This window comes from Periplaneta americana, chromosome 3 (genome assembly GCF_040183065.1).
Source record: "Periplaneta americana isolate PAMFEO1 chromosome 3, P.americana_PAMFEO1_priV1, whole genome shotgun sequence".
NCBI lineage: Eukaryota > Metazoa > Arthropoda > Insecta > Blattodea > Blattidae > Periplaneta > Periplaneta americana.
In genome coordinates this window covers 49868684-49893998 of record NC_091119.1, presented here as the reverse complement: position 1 = coordinate 49893998, position 25315 = coordinate 49868684, and the positions used below count along the sequence as shown (strand labels likewise).

At 36.4% G+C, this 25315-nt stretch overlaps 1 long non-coding RNA gene across 1 annotated transcript; it reads left to right on the top strand.

The window, feature by feature from the left end:
- The first annotated feature begins 9172 nt into the window (after positions 1-9172).
- Positions 9173-13657, top strand: LOC138697102 (uncharacterized). The gene is made up of 2 exons (XR_011331517.1): positions 9173-9303; positions 13137-13657. It is a non-coding gene; the product is annotated as an uncharacterized lncRNA (long non-coding RNA).
- Positions 13658-25315: the final 11658 nt, after the last annotated feature.

The window sequence follows — 25315 nt, the reverse complement described above, 5'->3', positions numbered from 1 at the left end:
TCCTCATATGATCCACATATCTTAATGTCGTCTATCACATGATATCTTCTTCTACCTCGAACTCTTAACCCGTTCACCATTCCTTCCAGTGCATCCTTCAGAAGGCAGTTTCTTCTCAGCTAGTTATCCAACCAATTTCCTTTTCCTCTTCCTGATCAGTTTCAGCATCATTCTTTCTTCACTCACTCTTTCCAAAATAGCTTAATTTCTTATTGTGTCTGTCCACTTTACACGTTCCATTCTTCTCTATATCCACATTTCAAATGCTTCTATTCGCTTCTCTTCACTTCCTCGTAATGTCAATGTTTCTGCCCCATACAATGTCACACTCTATACAAAGCACTTCACAAGTCTCTTCCTTAGTTCTTTTTCGAGAGGTCCACAGAAGATGCTCGTTTTTCTATTAAAAGTTTCCTTGACCATTGCTATCCTCCTTTTGACATCCTGGCAGCAGCTCATGTTACTGCTTATAGTGGATCCCAAGTATTTCTCTGTCTCATTTAGAGTTCGCAAGTTTATCTTCTCTATTTTTTTTCCTATGACCATGCTCTTCGTCTTATTTGTATTTATCTTCATCCCATACTACTTACTGCTGTCATTTAGTTCCAGTAGCATAAATCTTAGTATCATTTCGTCCCTCCTCTGGCAAACTAGCGAAAGTGACAAATTAGCGACCCTTCACTAAGGTCTATATTGCACTATTAAATAGTGCAATATTGACCTTAAGTGCAGTGTCGCTTATTTTTCACTTTCGCTTGTTTGCCAGAGGAGGGAGAAGAAGTTTTCTTCTTCTGATAACACCATATCATCAGCAAATCTTATACACATTATTCATCCTCCTACTATCACTCTTCCCATGTTCTAAAAACAGTTGTTCATTAAACCCTCCAAGTAGATGTTGAACAGGGAAAGTGATAAAAGACATCCTTGACGTACTCCTCTCCCAAACTTTATAATTAAAAAGTAAAATTAACTATCTCTATCTTCAGACTTCCCGCATTTGTTTATCACCCCATTTGTAAAGAATATAATAGGTTTTTTTTTAAATTACATTAAAATCAAGTTTAATGTTTTGTTAAGCTTTCACACATTAAAAAATGTTTCACATCAATCTCTTCCAAGTCCATCTGATACCGAAATCACAGATCTAAAGTAAATGTTTTTAAGATGCCCTCCTTTTTTATCAAGATATAAATCGCTCAAGTAAAAAGCGTCAAAATGAATTATTTATTTATTAAATAACATGTCATCGTTATTGTTACAAATACCTATATGAAGAAACGACATTCCAAATGACTGGATGATTTCTGTAGGAAACGCTACGGTCAAATAACCTCTTAAATACAAAAAAATAATTAGGTTGAATCCACAAACATAATAAGTATAGACTGCGCATTCCATTTTATCAATGTTATAGCAGAAGCATAACCTGGGCCGTGAATGAAAAAAATTAAATTCATTAACTAACAAATGCATTGCGAATCACGTCGACACGAGGGACAATGCTGTAGCGTTTGTTACAACAGTTCTCGAGTGGCACGCATAAAATATTTCCAAAATGAAAAGAAAGGGAAAAACATTATTAAATATAAGGAGATGACTATGGGGGGCAGTAAAGGAAAATTAGAAAGAGGACGATTAGGGACAAAATGACAGGAGGAATAAGACAGAAGACAAAGGATTAGAAACAAATGTGGAATTAGGAAAAATACTCCTATAAAGTAACGGCATTTAATAATTAATACATTCTGAAAAATGTTTAGGTGGAAGAAATATAGAAACAGGAAGATAAGGAAAAAGCATAGCAATACGAAGGCGAGAAAGAAAGGATAAGTAAGTGGAAGTCCAGGAAAAAATTGTAGCATGAAAAATGCGTGGATATATATAGCGTGATTCACGAGGATTTACCGTCACTTACGGATCTCATTTCCGAAAACATTTTGAGCAAAAAATGCCACATAAACATTTGCTCTAATCTAAATATTTCCAAAGCTACACTAATTTGCAGTTGTTTGTAAATCATTCTTGTTTTAAGGGTAAAAGAATATTACAGATAAAGAATTAACTATTCAGGAGTACTATTTCTTTAATTAGCTAGTATTCTGAAGTTAAACATATGTTGTGAATTCCATAGTTACTTAGAATACAATTTTTCCCCCCATTTTTAACTACAAAATTATTGTACATTTTCTTACGCATTTGTCACAATAATTGTTACAAATCACACCGCTCTTTTAAATTCTTCAAGACTGTATATTATAATGCATATTATTTCACTTCATTTCATTTATTTAATACTATACACTTGAGCTACATTAGGCATTGCAGGCCGAAAGAGCAGAAGCTCGTGCTCGGGCGCAGTTCAGATCAGTTATACAAAATATATCACAAAATTAAGAGAGTTCATTGAGCACAATAACATTAATAAGTGATAAAATACATACATACAGCATTTAATAATAGGGTCTATATACAAATAGAAAATACAAAAGTACATGAATATTAGAGTATCAATTTTTAACTCAATTAGCTTAAACAATTAAATAATTAATCTGATTTGTTTCTTAAATCTATGTGTATTAAGTGTACTTAGCTCAGGGTACGCTCTAATTAATGTATTATATATTTTGGGTCCAAAATTCATGCTGTGTTTCAATCCAGCAGTTGTGTGGCATTTGGGAGAATTTAGAAAGAACTGTAGTTTTGTCTCGTATGGTATTCATGAGGATCAAATTTAAATTTATTGTGGTTTTTATGGAAGTAAATCAGCAATGTCTGTTTATAAAGTTGTCCTAGATTTGATACACCAAATTCCTGAAAAATTAATTTTGTAAGGTATTCAATAGGTTTATATAGACAAATTTTGATAATTCTTTTTTGGAGCAAATTTAAAGGGTGGAGAGTCGATTTTGCCATTCCTCCCCAACCTAATATACCATACTGAATTATTGATTGAAACAGAGCTAAGTACACAGTACGCAGAACATAAACAGGTAAATAAGAGCGTAGAATGGAAAATTTGTGGATTGTTTTACGCAATCTGTTACACAGAAAGGAGATATGCTTGTCCCATTTTAAATGTTGGTCAATAATAATACCTAAATATTGAACTTGTGAGATATACTCAAAGCGTTACATGAGCAAGTAGGTAGATTACAATCATGTATTGTTATACTTCTATTAATTCTTAATACTTCTATTAATTATTAATTAAACTGTAAAGAATGAAGTTCCTAAAATCGTATGATAAGTGCGTAAGAATTATGTAATTTTTACTTTAAAATTTAAAAACAAAATCTATACAAAGCAATTAACAACATAATTTTAGCTTCAGAATACTAGCCAATTGAAGAAATGATACTTCTGAATAGTTCATTCTCTATTTATAATATTTTTTACTCTTAAAACTGAAGAAGAAAGGTATTTTACTAACAACTTCAAATTAATGTAACTCTGAAAACATTGTGATTAGGACAAGTGTTTATATGAAATTTTTTGCTCAGAATGTCTTCGGAAATAAGCTCAGTAAGTGGAGGTAAATCCTCGTGAATCACCCTGTATACAGCAGGAGGAAGACGGAGAAGAATAAATTTAGAAGTATGAGAAAGAAGAATTATATCACCAAGAACTGCAAGAGGAAAGCGAGGAAAATTAAGTGCAGCAGAAAGAAGGCGATAAAAATGTGTATTTTATTGTATTTATTAACATTCCATGGTATTCATACATTGCTTTACAGCTAAAATATGGAACAAGTCAAAACACTTAATACTATTATAAAGTCTTAATTTATAGTCACAGTCTAGATGGAATATATACAGACGAGATTTACAATATAGTCTACTACTACAACACATAGTTTTAGTATCAATTTCATGAAGCGTTATTGAATGTCATGAATTCAAATACAGAATAGAAGGCGTACTTCTTTAATTTGGCCCTAAATAATCTTATGTTTTGAGTTTCATTTTTATATCGATAGAGAGGCTATTAAAAATATATTTACTACCATATTACGCACTCCTTTTTGATAACACGATAGACTTGCCGATGGAGTATTTTAGTCATTTTTGACGTGTACTTATGCTATGAACTGTTGAATTAGTTACAAAGTTTTCACGATTACATACGAGGAAGATTATTAATGAAAAGATACGCTGACAAGCCATGGGCATTATTTGTAGTTTTTTTAAAATAGTCCTACATGATTCCCTAGAGTTGGCACCTACCATTATTCTAATTACTCTTTTTTGTAATAGAAATATACTGTTACTATCTGTGGAATTTTCGCAGAATATTATTCTAAAACTTATTATCGAGTGGAAGTATGCAAAGTATATTGTTTTTAAGGTATTGATATTTAGCTACTATCTTTTGCATAGATCTAATAGCAAAACAAGCTGAATTTAGTTTGGGGGTAATTTCTTTAATATGATTTTTCCAATTTAACACATTATCGGTTTTTAAGCCAAGAAATTTCGTTGTTGTTGTTTCTAATAGGGATGTATTGTTAATTATTGCGCTAGAAATTTTCGAGGTTGGATTTCCACAGGATTTAAATTGAATTATGTTTTGTTATAATTTAATATGAATTCATTTACTGAGAATATGTAGCAGTAGGAAGATAACAAAGAGTAAAAACTTTAGATACATAAGTAGCAGGAGAAAGAAAGAAAGAAAGAAAGAAAGAAAGAAAGAAAGAAAGAAAGAAAGAAAGAAAGGTAGTGTGAAAAGGCGATAAAATGTGTAGCAGTAATAACAAAACAAAGAGTAGAAGAAAATAATCAGACAAGTAAGCAGCAGGAAAAAGATAAGGAAGAAAAGTATTGTGAAAATGACAAAAAGAAGAGATACATGAGGAAGAAAGTATGGAAGAATAGCATACAAAAGCAAGAAAAAATTTTAACAGGAAGAAGACAAGAATTAGAATGATAACGAAGCATTTATGAGCTTGAGGAAAAGAAAAAGTTTAGCTGAATGAAGATAATACATAAGTAATACGTAGAAGATACGAAAGATGAAAATGTAGCAGGAGCTAGATATGAAAGTAGAAAACTGAGGAAAGGATAAAGATAAGGAAAGAGAAGATGTGAAAGTACTTTCCATTCATATTAAGTAATAAATTTTCTAGCTATATTTTCCTTTACTCTTCTACATCTGTGTTCAACGGGTCTATATCCCCGTAACATATCGTACATCGTACTGCTCCATATGATCAATTCGTAAAACTAGTTCGTGCCACTTTCTTTTACTCTCTTCAATCTCCTCCTCAAAGAAGAGGATTTCAGATATCCTCCGAGTTTGATATTTCTTATCTCATCTCTCAAAATATATTCAGCAATATTTCTTCAAACTTCATACAAGGAGTTTCAGTCTTTCGTTTAACATGCCTATAGAGTGTCCAATGTTCATTGTCATACATCAGCAATGAAACAGACTTGGATTCATAAAGTTGCGATTTTTTCAATTTCCTCAAGCATTCAACGACAATGATATTTAAAGGAATGTGAAACGATATCTCTAACTAGGCAATTTAGTTGTCAAATATTATTCATAATTTTAAGACATAACCAGAAAGATGACAAAGAACGTAGCACGAGGAAGATAAAAATATTGACAGGGGATTTATAAAAATTCCAAAGCAATGAAATAGAATATGTACTCTCTTTAATGGAGATGGATCCATGTCGTAAAGTAAATTAACAATAATAGATGGCAAGACTAATATACAAAGTATATGATATCTCGCGACCAGAATATTGCATGAAATGGAAATATAAAAATTGGAAATTTATCCTTTGAAGAGGTGGAAAAATTCAAATATCTTGAAGCAACTTACTTACTTACTGGCTTTTAAGAAACCCGGAGGTTCATTTCTGCCCTCCCATAAGCCCATCATCGGTCCCTATTCTAAGCAAGATTAATCCAGTCTCTATCATCATATCCCACCTCTATCAAATCCGTTTTAATATAATGTTCTCATCTACGTCTCGACCTCCCCAAAAGTCTCTTTCCTTTCGGCCTCCCAACTAACACACTATATTCATTTCTGGATTCGCCCATACGTGCTACATGCCCTGCCGATCTCAAACGTCTGGATTTAATGTTTCTAATTATGTCAGTTGAAGAATGGAATGCGTACAGCTCCGTGTTGTGTAACTTTCTCTATTCTTCTGTAACTTCATCCCTCTTAGGCAAAAATATTTTCCTATGCACCTTATTCTCAAACACACTTAACCTATGTTCCTCTCTCAAAGTGAGAGTCCAAGTTTCACAACCATAAAGAACAACCGGCACTAGAACTGTTTTACAAATTCTAACTTTCAGATTTTTTGACAGCAGACTGGATGATAAAAGCTTCGCAACCGAATAACAACAGGCATTTCCCATATTTATTCCGTATCTAATTTCCTCCCGAGTGTCATTTATATTTGTTACTGTTGCTCCCAGGTATTTGAATTTTTCCACCTCTTCAAAGGATAAATCTCCAGTTTTTATATTTCCATTTCGTACAATATTCTCGTCACGAAACATAATCATATACTTTGTATTTACGGGATTTACTTCCAAACCTATCTCTTTACTTGCTTCAAGTAAGTTTCCCGTATTTTCCCTAATCGTTTGTGGATTTTCTCCTAACATATTCACGTCATCCGCATAGACAAGCAGCTGATGTAACCCGTTCAATTCCAAACCCTCTCTGTAATCCTAAACTTTCCTAATGGCATATTCTAGAGCGAAGTTAAAAAGTAAAGGCGATAGTGCATCTCCTTGCTTTAGCCCGCAGTGAATTGAAAACGCATCTGACAGAAACTGATTTATACGGACTCTGCTGTACGTTTTACTGAGACATATTTTAATTAATCGAACTAATTTCTTGGGAATACCAAATTCAATAAAAATATCATATAAAACTTCTCTCTTAACTAAGTCATATGCCTTTTTGAAATCTATGAATAACTGATGCACTGTACCCTCATGCTCCCATTTCTTCTCCATTATCTGTCGAATACAAAATATCTGATCAATAGTTGATCTATTACGCCTAAAACCACATGATGATCTCCAATAATTTCATATACACATGGAGTTAATCTTCTCAAAACAATATTGGACAAAATTTTGTACGACGTCAACAAAAGTGATATCTTGAAGCAATAGTAAGAAATAATGTGGCACCAAGCTGGAATGTTCTGGTCGGGTCAGGGAGTTGCGCGCGCATCTAGCGAGAAGGAAGGCGCGGGGAAACGGAAACTCGAGCTTCGGTAGGAGCTGTAGCTCGGCACGGAGGAAGGGGAGGAGAACTACGGAGACGGCGCGGAGCGGAGAGAGCAAGGGAAGCATCGAGAAGCGTATTCCTCTCGCAGATTCTGAATCGAAGACTTAATAATTATTATCAATTATAGTTAACACGGTGAGTGCCGACAGAAGGGCCAGTCTTCGGAAATCAGTCTACAAGTGAGTCTTCGAGCGAGCAAGGAAGCCAGTCTTCGAGAGCATCTTGAAGTTGCTCGGGCACAGGGACTCGAACCCGGGTTTTCAGAGACAATTTTTCTCCGCTTCACTCATCCTTCATCATATGGTAATGCAGAATCCCTGCACGGAAATATCATAATGTAAATAATCACTTAGTGATTTAAGACGGCGCTCATTCTGTCGGATCTCGGCCACTTAGTCACTCGTAATGAGTGCACCTCTGCACATAGTATGTTGGACGTTGTGCCATTGTCACAAATCTGTGACACAGTGCATGAGGGTTGGCCACTAAAGGGAAACTAAGAGGTGGAACTTAAACTGAGAGGATTCAATCCGGCATCGAAACTGAAATCTGGTGTTGCTCAGTGGATAAAGCGTCAGCATGTAGAACTGAAAACCCAGGTTAGAGAATTTTTCTCTGCTCCACCCATCCATCAACGTACTTCGGTACATCACAATAACATGATATGCGTAAATAATCACTTAGTATTTAAGACGGCGCTCATTCCGTCGGATCCCGGCCACTTAATCACTCGTAATGAGTGCACCCCTGCACATAGTGTGTTGGACATTGTGCCACTGTCACACATCTGTGACACAGTGCATGAGGGTTGCCACTAAAGGGAAAACGAGAGGTGGAACTTACACTAGAGGATTCAATCCGGCATCAGAACTGGAATCCGGTGTGGCTTAGTGGATAAAATGTCAGCATATAGAGCTGAAAACCCGGGTTCCAGTCCCGGTGCTGGAGAGAATTTTTCTCCGCTCCACTCATCCTTCATAATATGAATTTTCCAGGTTCTAGTTGTAACATACTGCGCATACTCAATGCTAGGTGGCCCAAATTTGGTTTCTGAATCTGTACATATTTCTTTATGAATGTCTGCATACTAGGAATCAAGTCCCAACCAAATACCTTACTATAATAATATCGGACAGCTAGCAGTTTTGCGTGCGAACGACGCTGGTGCTGCTACCTAGGCGGTCGGTGTGGTGATACTCGCGAAACAAGCTGTAATCAACTGCATTGACGTTGCTGGACTAGTTAATAGTTTTATTAATTAGTGCTGTGTTAAAATGTCAGGGTGTATGTGTGCTGTTTATAATTGTTACAATTACAGCATTACAAATTGCTCCAGATCTTACTTTCGATTTCACACAGTTCATAAAACGTGAGTCAACAATATTCGTTATTAGGCCTAATGACATTGTCTTTGTGTTGATAGAACAATAAAAATTAGCTTTTTTATTTAAGCCTAATACATGAATAGAAGTTAAAATAAATTGGAAATTTTAAGGTTTTAGCAAATTAAGTTTTATTGTTGTCCACATGCCTTTACTAATTATTACAAGCATTACGCCGGGTCCTACGTGGGCGACCGCAGCGACGCGACATGAGCGACGAAATTACAAACCAATGGCAATGCATGGGAGCGTTCAATGTGGCCGAACATAGCGACGCGACATGAGCGGGCGATGCGAGCGTATTTTGAAAATTCAAATCAGTTTGTCTTTGGTCGCTTCGTCCGCTCGAGTCGCGTCGCTCCTGTCGTTCGTGTCGCCCGTGTCGCCCACGTAGTACGGTGATGCGCCAGCGATGCTGACGGCGCCACCGATGTCAGCTGTTGGCCGGTAGATGGGACTTGAGAAAACAGTGTAATACAGTTCCGGTTTGTGTGACTTCATGAGTAATCATTATGTCTGTTGAAGAAATTATTTCAATGGTGCAAAAGTACCCATCATTGTGGAATATGCGTCATATGCATTACCATAATAAGTTGATGAATGAACGATTGTGGAATAAAGTAGCAGAAGAAGTTCATGAATCCAGTAAGTAACCTTTAATTATTGTCTTACAAAAGTAAGGTTAAGTTAGTACAAGTTTATGTTTACTTTGGTTGTCGTAGTATAACAGTCATACTCATACAGTACAATTTTACCGGAAACTTAATAAATACTGCAAATATGGTTAATCTTATATGGTTTTATTTACAACAATTCTGCATTACAATATTTGAAACTAGGGTCTTTACTCACATTGCGCACACAACAGTCACTGAATGTTTAATGTTTACCCAACAGTCATCCACTAGTGTAATTCTCACGCTGGCTGTTGATGAGGGAGGAGATTTTTGATGAAGTATGAGGAAAACAGCTCTCGAATTTCCTTAGCACGTTTCTTCATGCTATTGTGTTTTCTTGAAGTTGCCATAGCAGTTTGTGGATCACGTTCAACATTAACCCTTCAGTACTCGCGTGGATTACAATAGTAATCCACTGATATTTAATCCTCTATTACGTCACTGCCTGCAGCACTGCGTAGTTGAGCGTCAATGCAATTTCTCGTCACAGTCTAAGTGAGGCATTACTGGTGTTTAGACGTATTTGTCGCAACCCTTTGGAAAGTTATACGAAGTTTTATAAAGTGATGCACAATTTTTCCGAGTGGATTACCATTGTAATCCACGCGAGTACTGACGTCAGTTTTTTGTTCAGGTAAGTGAAATAGTTTTTAATATGGTTATAAGTGATGCAATGCAGTAAGTTTATGAAAAAATGTGTGACATCGTTCCATCCTCTTCGCAGTTTGCTCCAATGGGTACGGAAACTACAAACAACATTTGCAAATGGCTGGATGAAGATATGGATGATGGCATTGGAAATGACAGTGATGATGAAAGCAACAGGGGAGATCTTTAGAATTAAGTTCACGATTCTAATTCAGAACAAGACAATGATGATGATGATGGTGATGATGATGATGATGATGATGATCATGGTGGTGGTGATGATGAAAGACTAATGTCTATAAATGATGGAAACTGCTATACGGATAGAAAAAAGACTACAATTTCGCAGGAAGAACCAGTAGCTCAACGAGGGAGAAGACGAGCACAAAATATAGTGATTCATTTATCGAGCCCTAAAAGGGCTGCAAGAATTGCGCGGACCCACACAGAGAGTTTTGACTGCTTTATTGATCAGATAATAATCAATGTAATTGTAAGGGTACTAATATTTGTATTGAAAAAGTGAAGCGTAATTACGGACGTGACAGAGATTGCAAATTAACAAATGACGTAGAAATTGAGGCACTCTTGGGTATTTTGTATTTTGCTGACGCCTTGAAATCGGGAAGACTGAACGTAAGAGAACTATGGGATAAAAATAGCACAGGAATAGAGTCAATTTACCTGACAATGACCTACAATAGATTCTAATTTTTGTTACGATGTCTACTCTTTGATAACATTTATGACAAAAGGAAAGGAAAGAAATTTATGAATTGGCTGCTATACGTGAAGTATTAGAGTTATTTGTTCAGAACTCACAAAAGTGCTGTAGTCCAAGCGAATATGTAACTATAGACGAGCAGTTGGTTGCATTCAGAGGACGATGTCCCATGAAGAGTATATACCTACTAAACCAACAAAATGTTGGATCAAAATTTTTGCTAAGATGGATGTGAAAACATATTACACTCATAACTTGGAAATTTATGCTGGTATTCAACCAGACTGTCCATTTCACCGAAGTAACAGTGCACATGCAGTGGTGAAGAGGCTGGTTCATCCCATCAAAGGAACAGGAAGAAATGTGACCACCGATAACTGTTTCATGAGCATACCTCTGTGTTTAGATCTTCTAGAAAATGACAAAATTACACTTGTAGGAACATAGACAGAAAACAAAAGAGAAATCCCTCCTCATTTCACAACTACTAAGACAGGCAAGTTAACAGTACATTGTTTGGATTCAATGAACGCTGCACAATTATTTCGTATGTACCAAAGAAAAAAAACACTGTTAGCAATATCAACCATGCATTATGATAAGGCAATGGATGAGGAAACGGGAGGCAGCTAGAAACATGAAATAATATCATTTTATAATAGAACTAAATGTGCTGTGAATGTCCTGGAACAGTTATGCTCAGCCTATGATGTAAGCAGAAATTCACGACGCTGGCCTCTATTTTCTTTGACTTACTAAACATGTAATTTGTTTGAACTGTATGGAAGAAATGCGTAGGCCTACTTAGATAATTGAATCAGATGTAGATTAGGCTATCATGTGCGTTAAATCTGAACTGCAAAAACATCTGTAAAATATTATATGTTAAGTGTGAATGATTGTTACATCCCTGAATTTTTTCATTGCTACACCCCTGAGTGAGGTATTTAGTTATCAAATATGACGTAACAAAGGTCAGCAGTAGTGAACTTGCGTTTCCTGTGGGAGAGTTTACATCAAGAGATCGGGTGACCTTCAAACAGCGAATGAGCAACAATTCTAGATAACCTACATAATTATGATGATAGTGAACTAACTCATAACTATGGTGCAACAATAAATTATGACTCATAGACACGTCCAGTGTGGAAACATTATGTAAACATGTCACTTGAATGCAATTTGTGTACTATAATACGTTTCATTATTAATATTTATATTTAATACGTTCCGTTATGCGCAACATATCCATTCTCATTACTGTAATAACTGAAAACAATATATTTCTTAACATTTAAATCTAATTGCAATGTTTAAACCATGTCTGCAAACAAAAACAAATGTGGATTACCATTGTAATCCAGGTGAGTACTGGCGTTACGAAATTTAATGCGAGTAACGAAGGGTTAATGAATGTAGAAATTTCTTCATCCGTAAACCCATCTCGGTCTCTGATAATGTTGTGAAGAAGGGTCATGGCTTGGACTATATGTATAGTGTTGTGAATGTCGGTTGCAATAGGGAATGATAATATATTGAATTTTGATAGGAGACTTCCATAAGAACACTCAACAACCATCGAGCCCTGGCCAATCGATAATTGAAAACATCTTTCTCACCACCCTCTACTAATTGGTTTCTTGGGAAAGGTCGTAAGAGATATGGTCGTAGAGGAAAGCCTTCGTCTGCAATTATAACAAATGGTGCTTCAATTTCTGAGTTTGGCAGTTTTTGTGGGCGCGGCAGATTTAATGTTTTTGATTCAAGTTGTTCACTTAAGGCCGAGGCAGCAAACATTCCACCATCGCTGTCTTTGCCATAGCCACCAATATCAACTACAACAAACTTGTAATTTGCATCAGTCACAGTTAACATGTTTGTTGAATAAAAACCTTTGTAGTTCCTATACATGTTTTGCGAATTATTGGGCCGTTTGATTCGAATATGTTTTCCATCGAGAGCACCCACACAGTTTGGAAAACCCCATTTCTTACCAAATTCTTCACCATTTTTCTTCAAAGTCTTCTGAGTCGGTACTGGCATATAAATTGGATGCAAGTTTAACCAGATGGACTTGCAAATATCAACGATCATGGTGCTAACTGCTGTTTTTGATATCCGGAAAGAATATGCCAACTGCTTGAATTGCATTCCTGTGACCAGATACCTGGAAATAACCATTATATCATTATAACAAAGGAGGCCGATTATAAATGTAATTTTTATGCACAAAAATTTTGTTACTGTAATTTTAGTAACTATCAGTTTTACAATTTAAATAATGTTACAAACTGCCTTATCACACTAACTTTAGCACATATCTTTGAGAATGTCTTAAGTAATTTTGTACGATTTCACAGTTCTGTAATTCGTTTTTAACAACTTAAACTTCTGAAAATGGCAAATAAAAGAAAACTTTCTTTTTTCAGCTGCAGCCGCCGTGAAGAAAAAATGGAAAAATTTGAGAGATACATTTAACAGGGAGTACAAGAAAGTACCCATTCCAAAGTCTGGGGATTCAGCTGATTCGGCTCCTGTCTACAACGGAAAATGGCCCTATTTCCAGTCGATGCTTTTTTTGAAAGATATGGCTCAGCCTCGATCAACTAGCTCCAATTTGCAAACTGTGGAAGACTCGACCTCCTCTCTTGACGATACTCTACTGGATGAGGGACATGAGGAAACGGAAGATAATGTCATCTCTGAATCAGTGCTTGCCAACATTACATCCGACATTCTAGCACCACCTACTCCAAAACAGCGTAAAAGTGATACTACTGTACATGTCGCACCACAAACAGTCCGCCCTCAAAAAAACAAGCAGAAACAAAGTTCACTCTCTACTTTTGAATGTGAATTATTGAAGAAAGAGGACTTGAAACTTGAACTACTCAAAGACCCAGACGATGATGATCTTAATTTTTTTAAGTCACTTCTTCCTTACTTTAAAACTATGAACCCCATAAAAAAACTGAAACTTCGAAGCAAGATCCAAGATTTGGTTATACAGGAATTAGATAGTGCTACACCTTCACCAATGCCTTCACCAGGACAGTCTTCAGCTTCACATTCATCTTCAAGCAGTTACGTACCTTCATGTTTCAATCAATACAACTACGAGTATGAAGTCAACGTCGAACAGGATCAGTAATCACTGACTGTGACCGACGTACTAGTTAATCCGTTTAATTAACAAACTTGGCATTAAAAAGCCCATTAAGCGAGTAACAACACCCTGTTATTTGTAACTTTTACAACCTTTTGTGTAAATACAGTAAGCGTGCAAAGATGTAAAAATCCGAGAGCACATAAAATTTGTACACTAAATTTTAACCAAGATTGAACTATTTATGTACCTTCCACCATCTTTGATGTTATACAATTTCTATTTACTCAATAATAATTGTATTTTCTTTACATAAGTAAAAAAATCATGTTTGATGACTGAAAAATAATAAATTTAATGATGCTTACCTCAGAGTAACAATAAGCCGTTCCTCCAATGATATTGGCCTTTGAAAGTTGGTTGTCCTCAAAGTAAAACCATTTTTTAGAACACTGACAATGTAATCGAATGTTTCTATTGTCATTCTCGTGTAATTACGAAACAATTCCGGATACTGCCGCAATCTTCTATAAAGGTGATGAAACTCGCCATAAATTGGACGTTCTTTATAAATAATGTTTGTTTGACGTCGTTCACTCTTCCTTTTTAAATATGCATACGTTAGCACCGAACTGTCTAAAAGTATTAAGTTACGTCTTTTCTCCTTGGAGATCATGGTGAAATAGTTTTGAATATGATCGCCGGTGTCGCCCGCATCGTCAGTCCACGTAGAACACAATAACCTACATAAATAATTGCGACACAAGCGTATCGCTGGGTCGCTCCGTCCGCTTGTGTCGCGTCGCTGCTGTCGCCCACGTAGGAACCGGCGTTAGAATACTACCATTTTTATCTTTGCAGTTGTCAGCAATGCGTATATAGAGCATTATTGTAATTTCATTCCTAATGTCAGAACTGATTTTGTCTCACTAAAGCAAAGAAAAAATAATATATAACAATATTAATTACGGAAAGTAATATGAAGTATGCAATATTCTCATAACATGCAGCTCTGATATAAGGTAATAATTTTCCATTAAATACTATTCAACATTTCTTAAGTGTTTCACATATTATTCCACATTAGTAACTCATGTTTTACACAATAGTCCGAATCTCGCTATGTTAATATTTGTATTTGTGGACAAAATTCCACGCCGCTCCGCTAGATGTCAGGTCCGCGATATTTCGCACTCAGTCAATGCGGCTAGTGTACAGCTGTCCGGTATTATTCTACAGGGACATCATTTTATTTTTACTTGCATTTTTATTGTACCTGCATTTCTGAATGTACTTCACTCTCACCCCTTCACTAATGTCCTTGCTCCCGTCAGACACACAAACTTACGGCCGCTGTTGCGTTCGAAGTCTTCAAGCAATGAAGTAAACACTGCAGTGTATAGTGTGTTTCATAAATATGATTGCTTTTTCTATAGAAGAAAGAACCTATATTAATACTATCGTACTAAAAAAATATATTCAAGAAACGATAAATTCAATTTCAGAGAATATGTTTCAAAATGTTTTTAATAATATGCGTACTGAATTGAAGCCTGCATTGTAATGAACGGCAACCATTTTCAGCAACTTGTTTAAAAATTCAGATTAGCTTTTTTTGAATTGAGGTGGCTAGAAGCAAAGGAATGCTAGTGACATTTGTAATAACATGAGTTAAGTGCTTCCAGTGTAAGCAAAAGTATCTAAAATTTTAGTAGCAAAGGGATATTTTAATCGCATCACACATTAAAATTTAAATAACAAATTTCACCGATTTTACGAAAGCTTAAATATTTAAACCCCATTTTCTCAAAAGTAACTTAAGAGCACTTACAGCCCTTTACTTATGACCCCCTCAATTTAAATGCACTCTTTTTATTGTATGATAACATCAATAATTAATATGCTAAATAAAGTAGACATTACATAACGAACATAGCCGCCTGAAAAGTTGAGTTTTTGAAAAAAATGTTACTACTCCACTGTATTTTGATAAATTCCGTAAAGTGATGATCAAACTGAAAATCGTAATATCGTAATTCCCTACAACATAAATGGATACACTACTTTTCTCTCCTCCTATACCTAGTAAAATGATTTGTTTACATATTGCACTAGTAGCACCAAACTCCTGTAATGGAAGGGGGCAACAGTGTTTCCGAGTATAGCCAGGTTAATGTTAAAAATGTTAGTAAAAATAAAGTGATGTGCCCGTAGTAAGGTATCTGTCTCAACTGCTCTTGTAACACACAATTACTTTATTACTTAATTACACTCGATTTGAATGACTATCACAAGTAGGCCTATTGTATAATTCATAAAAAAATTTTCACAACAATTTTAAGTGTGTATAATTTATAGACTTTCTGTATATACATTCATGAACACGGGAGTAATATTCATTGTTAGCACCAAACACAATGTTAACCAGAAAGCACAGATGAGTGCATAATTACCGCATAGAGAGGGCTCTGTGCTTGTGCAAAGCCCTATTGTGATCTCCGTGATCCTTAATGTACTCTTATCCTCCATTAGGATGCATCCATTGTCCCCTTTCCCTTTATGCGGAGCTGGCCACACGAAAACCGAACGGATTTGAACGTGTTTTACGCGATGGCCCCTTAATGAATCTCCATACCGAGTGAATTTCATAATTACTGCTCTAGTTTCGAGACCTAACTTCAGCACACATTCATTGAGAATGCTTATTTCAGTTGAAGGAAGATTAATCAGTGCAATGAAGGGTAGAGTGTGGAGATTTGAGAATGTTTCTCCGAATATTACATTCCCTGGGGCCATTTATAGAAAAAAGCACGATTGCATGGTAATATTTATTGAAACAGATACAGCAATTGATGCGCTATTTGTCACATATACTGTGACAATGACACCAGCAAAGGGAACAGAGAGGTAGACCTTAAACTGAGAAGAATTCAGTCCGGCATAGAAATTCGAATCCAATGTGACTTAGTGAATAAAGCGTGAGCACGTAGAGCTGAAAACCCGGATTCGAATCCTGGTGCCGGAGAGAATTTTTCTCCGTTCTACCCATTCTTCACCACATGGAAACACAGAATTCCAGTACGGAAACTTCATATCGTCGTTGTTCCTGCAGTAACTCCTATGTGTAAAATATGAAATGTTTCAATAGGAAGAGAAAACACATTAATTCTTCTATTGCAGTAGTGCATAGGAGATTGTGAATTCTTACATTTTCGAAAGGAAAAAAATATAATTACATATCATTATTTTATTTAATAGAGCAAAAATCTGAAAATCGATAAATATGTCACATAGGAGTTATTGCCAGAACAACGACGATATATACTTCGATATATCATAATACTCTACCAGCGCGTATGACCGCGAAATCAGGTGGCCCGAGTTCGATTCCCGATCGGGGCAAGTTACCTCGTTGAGGTTTTTTCCGGGTTCCTCAACCCAATATGCGCAAATGCTGGGTACTTTCGGTGCTGGACCCCGGACTCATCTCACAGGCATTATCACCATCTCATTCAGACGCTAAATAACCTAAGATGTTGATAAAGCGTCGTAAAATAACATATTATAAATAATAATCTACCAGATAATGTGATAAACTGGGAATCCAACCCACGCACGACTGAGCGCAGCTCCTGATCTCCATGTAAACGCGCCTGTCAACTGAACTACGCTGGTGACTAAACGATAATATTATTCGTAACATGGTAGAATAGCTAAACTCTTTGAATGTGTCAGATTTTTATGAAGTACCTGTCAATTTCATTACACCAATTTTTGTGATTCAATGGAATCAAAATGAAATGGTGGAAAATCTTGCTCTTTATTCGCAGTAATTGAAGTTGTACAGAGCTGTCGGCATACAGATGGACACTTCGACAGCCCTGCACACACATGGTCTCACCTTAGATATTTCTCGCAAACAAAACACAGACGGCGCGGCGCGGCGAGGCGCTCCATGGCTGCGGTTGCTATATGAACGTTAGTGTGCGAGGCCGGCGAGTGGAGCGTGGTGTTCGGGTTTTGAGACTTTTGACGTGCGTAATTAAATCCCTCAACGTTGGGAGTTATCGGAAAGCTGTCGATGTGCATTACACGGAGCCGTCAAAAACCGACACTTTACATGAAGGACACGATATCCGATCGGGCCCGACCTCACCGTTTGAAACTTTTATATCCTACAAGCCTCTATGGACACATTCCGCGGCTCAGTTACCTGACGGCTTTCCACTAAATGAATCGGACTTTCATTTGCGGCAGCTATTGTGACAGTTTCCTAGTCTACCGTTACTGACACATTGTTACGATTATTACTATCCGGGAATATTATCCCGACCATGCCGAAATATAGTAATTATACACCTGGTAGCAGCCCTTTAATGAACCTCATTAAAGTACACCCATTCATTAAAGTTCAGGTGTTCCACCAATCAGAAAATACCATTGTAGCAATATGAAAGCGCAAGTATCGATTATTCTCGGATATGCATATAGAGTGTTAGTTGGGAGACCGGAAGGAAAAAGACCTTTAGGGAGGCCGAGACGTAGATGGGAGGATAATATTAAAATGGATTTGAGGGAGGTGGGGTATGATGATAGAGACTGGATTAATCTTGCACAGGATAGGGACCGCTGGCGGGCTTATGTGAGGGCGGCAATGAACCTTCGGGTTCCTTAAAAGCCATTTGTAAGTAAGTAAGTATGCAATCGAAAGACAACTAGCGCGAGATTAGACAATATTAAACTCAGTCGAAAAAAACAACACACAAACAATGAACATCAATTCACCGTCATCTTCCAGCCTTTCACAAAGCACATTCCGGCAAATTCATTTCACCAATTACCAGAAAAAATTAATGTGGTCGAACATAAAAAGTCATATGGAACTTGACTACAATGGTAATTAAGACGCTCGTATGAAAATTATGAAACTCGCTTGCGCTCGTTTCATAAACATACTCGCGTCTTAATTACTACCATTATAGGCTCGTTTCATAATGTACTATTTATTAACTGCCTCCTATTGGAAACTTACAGAATCCGTATAGGCCAATTTCTATTTTATGCTTTTCCAATTCACTGCGGACTAAAGAAAGGAGATGTACTATCACCTTTACTTTCTAATGACGTCCTAGAATATGCCATTAGGAAAGTTCAAGATTACAGACAGGGTTTGGAATTAAACGGGTTAAATCATCTTCTTGTCTATGCGGATGGCGTGAATATGTTAGGAGAAAATCAACACACGATTAGAGAACACGCTGGAATTTTACTTCAAGCAAGTAAAGCGATAGGTTTGGAAGTAAATCCAGAAAAGACAAAGTATATGATTATGTTTCGTGACCAGAATATTGTAAAACATGAAAGTATAAAAATTGGAGATTTATTCTTCGAAGAGGTGGATGGTTAGTAGGTTATTTTACGACGCTTTATCAACAGCTTAGGTTAGTAGTAGTAGTATTTATTTATTTAACCTGGTAGAGATAAGGCCGTCAGGCCTTCTCTGCCCCTCTACCAGGAGATTCCAACTACAATATCAACAATAAAATTACAATTAGTATTAAATTTACAATTACAATTACAAATAATATTACAGTTAGTATTAAATTTACAATTTCAATAAAATCAAAGTACGAAAAGATTACCTGAATAATTAAAGCTAGATAATTTATCATAGAGAAACAAATAATATTTTATATTTACTGAATTACAAATTAAATCTAGAATAACAAAATTGTATAGTGATGAAATTACTGAATATTGAAATATTTTGTCATAGATTAAAGAAACTATTTACAAGTAATCAATTACTGATCAAGTGCCTAGTAAGTTTTCGTTTGAATTCAATTTTATTTCGACAGTCCCTGATGCTAGCAGGTAGCGAATTCCAGAGTCTTGGCAGGGCTATTGTGAAAGAAGATGAGTATGAGGAGGTGCGATGGGATGGTATTGTTAGTATTGTTTCATGAAGAGAGCGTGTGTTCAGATTATTGTGGGAAGAAAGGTAAGTGAAGCGAGACGACAGGTACGAAGGAATAGAAGAGTTCAAGATTTCGAAGAGAAAGAGAAGTGAATGTAAATTTCTTTTCTTATCTAGTTTAAGCCAACCTATTGCTTCCAGGAATGGGGTAATATGATCATATTTACGAACATTGCTTACAAAACGTACACACAAATTATGAGCACGTTGAAGTTTCATTTTGTTGTCGCTGGAGAGGTCAGTCAGTAAAATGTCCGCATAGTCGAAATAGGGAAATGCAAGTGTCTGCACAAGGGACTTTTTTAAGCAAGAGGGGAGATGAACATTTATCCTTTTTAGCACATGGATAATAGAATATACTTTTCTGCAGGTTTCTGTGATTTGCATGTCCCAGTTGAGATTATTATCCATGTGAATGCCAAGATTTTTTACTGAAGAACTGAAAGGGATATGCACTGTACTTACTTTAACAGGGGAAATGTCGAGGTGTTTTACAGCGTCGGTTTGCCGTTTGTGTCCTAATATAATTGCTTGTGTCTTTCCAGGATTGATTTTAAGACGGAGTTACTTAGCGTCTGAAAGAGATGAAGGTGATAATGCCGGTGAAATGAGTCCGGGGTCCAAAACCGAAAGTTACCCATCATTTGCTCATATTTGGTTGAAGGAAAACCCCGGGAAAAACCTCGACCAGGTAAATTGCCCCGACCGGGAATCGAGCCTGGGCCACCTGGTTTCGCTGCCAGACGCGCTAGCCGTTACTCCACATCGAAGAGGTGGAAAAATTAAATTAAAATATCTTGGAGCAACATAACAAATATAAATGACACTCGGGAGGAAATTAAACGCAGAATAAATATGAGAAATGCCTGTTATTATTCAGTTGAAAAGTTTTTGTCATCTACTCTGCTATCAAAAGATCTGAAAGTTAGAATTTATAAAACAGTTGTATTACAGGTTGTTCTGTATGGTTGTGAAACTTGGACTCTCACTTTGAGAGAGAGAGAGACATAGCTTAAGGGTGTTTGAGAATAAGGTGCTTAGGAAAATATTTGGGGCTAAGAGGGATGAATTTACAGGAGAATGGAGAAAGTTGCACAACGCAGAACTGCACGTATTGTATTCTTCACCTGACATAATTAGGAACATTAAATCCAGACATTTGAAATGAACAGGGCATGTAGCACGTATGGGCGAATCCAGAAATGCATATAGAGTGTTAGTTGGGAGGCCGGAGGGAAAAAGACCGTTGGGGAGACAGAGACGTAGATGGGAGGATGATATTAAAATGGATTTGAAGGAGGTGGGATATGATGGTAGGGACTGGATAAATTTTTCTCAGGATAGGGACCGATGGCGGGCTTATGTGAGGGCGGCAATGAACCTGCGGGTTCCTTAAAAGACATTTGTACGTAAGTAAGTAAGTGAAGCAAAGTGTTAAAGAGTGTAATTAAGCTGAATAATGTAGCATATTAACTGTGTTAGCAGCCATTATTATTGTTATTATTTTGCATAATGTTACCTAAAGTTTAATTTAGACCACTGACTGGCTGAACGGCAGCGCAAATAGGCTGCTCTGGGCGTGGGTTCGAATCCCGTTTGGGCTCCTAGCTTCTTCTGCTTTTTATCCAGCACTCTTCCAAACTGTAAAGCAAACGTCAGCTAATCCCATGTCAATTTTTAGTAGGTTATTTTACGACGCTTTATCAACTGCTCAGGTTATTTAGCGTCTGAATGAGATGATGGGGATAATGCCGGTGAAATGAGTCCGGGTTTCAGCACCGAAAGTTACCCAGCATTTGCTCATATTGGGTTGAGGGAAAACCCCGGAAAAAAACTCAACCAGGTAACTTGCCCCGACCAGGAATCGAACCCGGGTCACCTGGTTTCGCGGCTAGACGCGCTAACCGTTACTCCACAGGTGTGGACTCCCATGTCAATCTTCGCATTCATCTCGCTCTTGCCAATTACATCGAACATAGGTAACAACAATATTGAGAGTGTGTCGTTGAAGAAGCGATTAACAGAAATTTTCCAAATTTATCGTTCATCGCGCAGAGCTGTCTGGTAGACCTACTTACCGAAAAGATTTGGGGTACACGATAGCATCGCGGTTAAGATGTTGCGCAGCGAGCCGGAAATTTAGTGGGTTCTATTCCCGATGAAGCCATAGATTTTTTGAATTAATCTTGTCTTCCCGACAGAAATTTGGCCCATCATGTTCAGTCGTTTGCTACCCGTTGTTCATAGGCCCTTTTCCATTTCCATTGCATGTATCTCGACTTTTAGACTCGCTTAATGGGAACATACAGGGTGATTCACGACTAATGATCCGTGCTTCAGGAATCAGTTCTATAGTCCATTTTGACAATAAAATATTATATGAGCATGGGTCCGATTATCATTAGTTTGAAAGTTATTAAAAAAATCCAACGTCGTCCTGTGAATCAGGCTCTGGAGTTGCTTGCAACGTAATACAAATATTTGAACGTAAACTTAACGGAGGGTTGCACTGTGACGTGAAGTACGGGGGTAGGGGAAGATAGGTTTATCCGTATTGTGAACGATGCTGCACCCATCAGGGACAGTGCCGAGATACGGACGCGTCATTCATATCCGTGCGGCCAAGTGCATTAAAGTTGCATTGTCTTGCATCATTAATATCGTACGTTAAATTTTACCTAATGACATAATATGTATATAATACAGCTTACATTTCATTTCTAATGTAATCCAACGAATGCTTTTTTCAGGTACAATTGAATTTGAATATTTGAAAGTGAAGAAAATATTAGTCATTTACGCCAACTCACATCATTTAATATTTATTAATCTAATATTATCTAATTTACATTCAGTTCTTTTCCACTACAATTAATTAGTTTTTAGTTTTTTATATTTTGTATTGCAGTTGAAAAAGTCATAATTTTCTAGTTCTAGTATATTTTTTATGTACTTTGGTTCTTTATTTCATTTGTATCATATTCTTCAACTACAAGATTTGTTTCATACCATATATTTTACATGTTAACCTAGCATACATGTCAAAATATGCATATTTAATAAGTATTTTTATTCATAACGCTGTCATTCATACAATCAGTTGATTTTATTCCTGTTCACTTTTTCAACAATCAATAGTAATATTACGTATTATTTTTCATACACAGTTTTATTTAAATATGAATAATTATATGTGCACCACATGTAATGATGGAATTTATACTGTTTTTAAACTTAGATCATTTTCCACTATCTTATCCTCGGACATGTCTTCATATTTGTCAATATTTAATATGTATTGCTTATTTTTCACATAGATATCGAATTTTATGTCTGAAGATGCCCACAATTGGGCGAAAACGTTAACACCAATAATGTAAATGTAAAATAGCTATTTTAGTATTTTATTAATATAAGTCAAAAGACTGAACATTTGCATGGTTATTCATTTGAAAGTTCAAGGATGGACGTTTTAAAATCTGCTTCCAAACTGAGATGTGTTTACTTTATGATCAATACAGTATTTTGAATTAATATTTCTTTGTGCGTGTATTTTAAGTGAATAATTCTTAGTTCTGCTCAAACCCACTGCTACGCTCGTAGAATTCAATCAGCTGTAATTCCTTAACAATTGACAATCGGACCCATGTTCATATGACAGTTTATATTCAAAGTAACCTGTGGAACTGATTCCTAAAGCGTGGGTCATTAGTTGTGAATCAGCCTGTATATTCGAAAACTTAAACTTTATCTTTCTTGATAAAAACTTAAATAAGTGCTGTAAATTAAAACAAATGCAATAGTTACAGTATACCACTTCAGTCGAAAATATTATGTCAATTGCATCTGTGAAATTTTGGACTATAATCTTACGGTTTTTTTTTTTTTGTTGTTGTTGTAATTTCTCTACAGAACACTGTACTTTAACCCTCATTAACGACATTTAAGTCCGATTGCAGTGGACGTTCAGGGGGATTTAAATTGGAAGTCACTGGGTTCGAAACCTCAGAATAATTAAGCTTGAATTTAAACTCTGCTCTCCAGTGCTTAACGCCATCGATTCAGCTGCGTTGCTGTGAGTGAATCGATTTAGTTTTAATTGTATTAAAGCTTCTAATATTTTAACATAAAATGTGGATGGTTTTGGACCTCTACATTCTCCTAATACATATCGTAGGAGAGACTCGGCTAATTCCGCAATATTAAGAAGTAAATCTATCATAATTTTATCAAAATGTTTATTGATAAATATTATCAAGGCATGTAGACATGGACGAAATCTTTTATTACCAATTGAGGTAAAGAGATCTATTAAAGTGCAAATATATTTGGTTGTACATACATTACAGTTGAAAAAGAACTCGGGTAATTCCGCAACAGTCCGAATAAATCCGCAATAGGATTTGGTTAATTCCGCAGTAGTAAATAATTATGAAAGTAACACAAAAGGAACAATTTATATATAACAATGCTCACTTTCTTCACAGCTGTGTAGCAAAACACGAAATAGAGTCAACTTTCGATGTCTCACTGTATTGCCGACAGAGGTGTCGACCAATATCCTTGATTTTTCTATAGCACTGCAGAGGACATGCCTCCTGTTGACAGCCTCTCAAAACTTACGTTCACGCTATTGTAAAGCCGCAGTAAAATCATATGTGCACTGCTGCGGAATTACCCGTATTGCGGAATTAGCCGAGTTTCCGCTACTTCAGAAACCTTAGCGACGGAAGATGCTGAAATGTTTACGTTTGCTAAAATTCTAATTAATCATTTATCAGTGTACCACTCGTAATTTTAAATATAAACAGAACGAGCCATTATGGATAGGCCTATACAAAGTAAATTAAATAAATTATCCCTAAGACCGTTTATTTAAATACATCATCATCTTCGACATAGCATTAAACAGAATAATATTGGAAGTTTGTATAGAAACACCCTAAAACAATATATAGTTTTAGTGCTGTAAGAGCCATACCCGGTAGGTCTCAGACAACCACTGCAGGCGATACATCAGTGAGATAGAAATCCTTGGACATGTCCTGGGAGCCTGCCCTTATTGCGTATATATAGGTACCACGCAATTAGAAATAAATTGGCCTATGCCCTTGGAAAACTAAAATACACCGTCTATGAAGAAGTCCACGGAACTGCCGACAATGGCAGTAACAGACGAATTGACTGTTGCTTTTTTAACCTTATTAGAGCGTAAAGTTCTTGGTGACATAATCGCCATTAGCGAATCCCTTTCTCAGGGTATGATAATCGACCCACCGTAAGGTTTGAAACGTATAAAGGACAACCTGAAGATGTACATGAGGAGAAACGGGCAATCTACGTTCCAACCATCCCGTTTTATAAATATAAATATCAACTTCAGGATATCAGTGTTACGGGATTGATGTTTGGAGCAAGAGGAATGATACCTAACTTCTCTTCTCAATACTGTAAGACCCCAGGAATGCACAAATCTTTTCTGTCATGAACTGGCCCTCTTCATAATTGGAGAGTCAGTTAAAATT